The following is a 3,894-nucleotide window of genomic DNA, read 5'->3' on the forward strand; positions in this document are numbered from 1 at the left end:
GAAGGACAGATGCTGTGCAGTTCATTCAATTAAGCAAGCATTTATTAAATGCCTACTCTATGTACTAGGCATTGTGATAGAGTCTAGGGATGCTGAAAGATTTAATAGAAATAGTCTTGCCCTCAAAGAACTTGTATTCTACAAGGGATAGAGGGGATGGGGAGATAAAATATGTCACACAGATGAGCAAATACTAAGTATGGGGGGAAGGGGGAGGGAGCAGCAAAGATGTGATGCAGGAGATAACATCATAACTGAAATTTAAAAGTACCTAGGAATTGCAGGAAGGGATAGTGAGAAGGGAATCCATTATAGACAGGAAGAACAGCTTATTCAGTGATAGGAAATGTTCACAGAAGGATGGTTCAGATGGTGACACCAGAGCTTAGTCTTGAAGAAAGGGAAGCATTTCCTCAGGCAAAAATGTGGAAGCAGTCTATCCCAGACAGAAGGGGTAATATGCACAATTATACATAGGCAGGGATGGGTAGGATGTAATATGACTGGAATGCAGAAAGTATGAATGGGAGTACTATGAAATTGGATAGGATATGGGCAGCTAGGTAGCGCACTAAGTAGAGCACTGGCCCTGGAATCAGGAGGACCTTAGTTCAAATCTGAACTCAGACACTTGACACACTTACTAGCTGTGTGACCCTGGGCAAGTCACTTAACCCCAATTGCCCTGCCTTCCCCTTCTCCAAAGACAAAATAAAACCAAACAAGAAAAACAAACAAACAAACAAACAGAAATTGGGTAGGATAATCAGTTAAAGATACCTACTTGGAGGCTTTGAATGCCAGGGAAAGGTATCTGTTGTTTTATACTGTAGGCAATGGGGAGTTATTGAAGGTTTTGATTAAGGGAATAATGCTATCAGGTTTGTGCATTAAAAAAATTACCTTCGCAGTCATTTCAAGGGTGAACTAGTAGAAATAGAAACTGGAATCAGAGAGACCAGCTAGGAGATCCTTATACTAGCCAAAGCACGAAGTTATGGGAGGGGACCTGAACTAGGGAGGGAGCATGGAATTAGAGAGAAGGCAATGGATAATGTTTGTAGTATCATACTTGTAGAATGACTATGAAGATACTACTATAAAATGGTCTATTATTGTTATCAATTTGATCCATTCCCCCAAGACTCAACTCTTCACTTCTCTTTAATGTGATGGTTCAGAATCTTTTTGCTTCTATTGCAACCTCTAATATTCAGGCCCTTATTACTCCTCAGTGGGACCACTAATATAGGCCTAATTGGTCTTGCCTATAGTCTCTCCCTTTTTCAATCTGTCCTTCACACCACTACCCAAGTTAACTTTATAATGCACATTTCTTATTATATCACTTCTCTGATAAAAATAAAATGTTCAGTGGCTTCCTACTATCTAAACTCCTTACACAAGTTGTCAAAATCTATGTGTGAAACTGGATGACTTGCCATTCCCTTTTCATGTCTTAGAGTTAGTCACCTCCATGCCTCCATCTCCATCAGAACACCTTGATATCTTTTCTTGCTGGTCTGCTTGCATGAGGGAGGGCCGGCTGGTCTCTCTCTGTGCAATCTGGGTCCATCCTTCCTCCTGGAGCGATCCGCCAAGGTCTCTTCATCATAACTGAACAGATGACCCTTCAGGGTACCCTTAAAGGCCACAATGGCTGGGTGACCCAGATCACCATGACTCCCCAGTTCCCCAACACGATCCTGTCAGCCTCCCAAGATGAGACCATTATCATATGGAAGCTTACCAGAGATGAGACAAACTATTGGGATCCCCCAGCGTGCCTTCAGGGGTCACTCCCATTTTGTTACTGATGTGGTCATTTTCTCTGATGGCCAGTTTGCACTCTCAGGCTCCTGGGATGGCACACTAAGGCTGTGGGATCTCACAACTGGCACTACCACCAGGCGCTTTGTTGGTGCCTTCTCTTCCGACAACCGCCAGATTGTCTCTGGTTCCTGGGATAAGACTATCAAGCTGTGGAACACCCTGGGTGTCTGCAAATACACTGTGCAGGATGAGAGCCACTCAGAGTGGGTGTCTTGTGTCTGTTTTTCACCCAACAGCAGCAACCCCATCATTGTCTTCTGTGGCTGGGACAAGCTGGTCAAGGTCTGGAACTTAGCCAACTGCAAACTGAAGACAAACCACATTGGCCACACAGGATACCTAAACACAGTTTCTCCTGATGGCTCTCTCTGTGCCTGTGGAGGCAAGGATGGTCAGGCCATGCTGTAGGACCTCAATGAGGGTAAGCATCTCTATACTCTGGATGGTGGTGACATAATCAATGGCCTCTGCTTCAGCCCCAATTGCTACTGGCTCTGTGCTGCCACTGGGCTCAACATCAAGATCTGGGGCCTAGAGGGCAAAATCATTGTGGATGAGCTCAAGCAAGAAGTGATCAGCACCAGCAGCAAGGCCGAGCCTCCCCCATGCACCTCCTTAGCCTGGTCCGCTGATGGCCAGACTCTCTTTGCTGGATACACAGACAACTTGGTATGAGTGTGTCAAGTGACCATTGGCACTCAGTAAAGGGGTCAACCATAACTCAGATTTTGAAATAAAGACCTTAATTTCTGCCTTTTGAAAAAATGAAATTGTATTTTTTTGGATCGATTGATCTGATTTCTCAACTGAGCACCTGCTTTGAAGATACTTCTGGTATTTCCCGTATCTCTCTGACAAAAGAAGAGGAGGTTTTTTTTAGTCTAACAACTGACAAGTGACTTTTGAGTACAGATTCTTAAGATCAAAAAAGATTGGGCTAGCCGAGGAACATAGGCCTTTGGGGCAGAATCATTGCCTGTGACGTCATGGGAATAGAAAAGGGCAGTAAATATTCATTTCTGAAGTATGCAGTAAGTGGTCATCTTAATGGAAAATAAGCTATTTTCTATACAGGAACATGGTACCCTTTTAGTTAGGATCCAGTGGCCGTCAACCAACCTAGACTTTATTTTTATTCTGAATATAACAAAGTGGCATTTCTACAGGCATTGCAAGGATTGTAAACAAAACGCAGGCCTTTAATTTCTTATGAATACCTTTTGACTATTGTTATTAGAAGAGGGGCTTTCTTGGTCATAATCAGATTTTTCAGAGATAATTGAAGCAAAGATTTTTCCTCGCAATCAATTTCTGATTTGTCTAGCTTGTCATGATATATTTTGTTTTATCCATTATTTTGAGTATTCTGTATATTTATTTTTGTTTAATTTGTGTTCTCAAGTTAACTTTTAGACTCTAAGCTGCTCTTGTATACCAAGCTACAAAACCCTTACTTGTTGGGGTGTCCATTTTGTCATATGTAGAGGAAATAAATAAGCCTTTCCACACTTAAGCTACTTAGGGATGGTGTAAGGATGAAAGTATATTAATATGATAGCTTTAGAAGATAAACATATGGTGTTTAAGTTAGTAATAAGCTACTCGTTTATCCAACTGTGATTTCAAAGTAAAATTGAAAGTTTATTGGACTGTTAAAAAAAAACAAAACACCTTGATAAAACTCCCATCTGGATTTTTTTTTTTACCTCAGTATCCACCTATCAACAATCTTCCCATTGATTAAGACTCAGATCAGATGCTCCTTTCCTATGAGACTTGCTCTATTTTCCTGTCCTAGAAGTGATTTCTCCATTTTATGGTCCGTTACAGTACTTTGACTTTACTTAAGATGATAGATCTGGAGCTGGAAGAGGTCTCAGAGGCCATATAATTTAATCCACTCATTTTGCAAATAAAGAAATTGAGGGCCAGATTAGGAGAAGTGACTTACCCAAAGTCACACTGCTAGTAAGCATCAGAGGTAAACTTTAGAACCCAAATGCTCTGGCTTCAGAGTTAATGCTTTTCTTATAGTGTGTATCACGTGATGGTTTCTATTTT

General features: G+C 41.4%; 1 pseudogene; it reads left to right on the forward strand.

The window, feature by feature from the left end:
- The first annotated feature begins 1,619 nt into the window (after positions 1-1,619).
- LOC118834472 lies at positions 1,620-2,538 on the forward strand (annotated as a pseudogene).
- Positions 2,539-3,894: the final 1,356 nt, after the last annotated feature.

The sequence above is a fragment of the Trichosurus vulpecula genome, chromosome 1 (assembly GCF_011100635.1).
Source record: "Trichosurus vulpecula isolate mTriVul1 chromosome 1, mTriVul1.pri, whole genome shotgun sequence".
In the NCBI taxonomy this organism is placed as follows: domain Eukaryota; kingdom Metazoa; phylum Chordata; class Mammalia; order Diprotodontia; family Phalangeridae; genus Trichosurus; species Trichosurus vulpecula.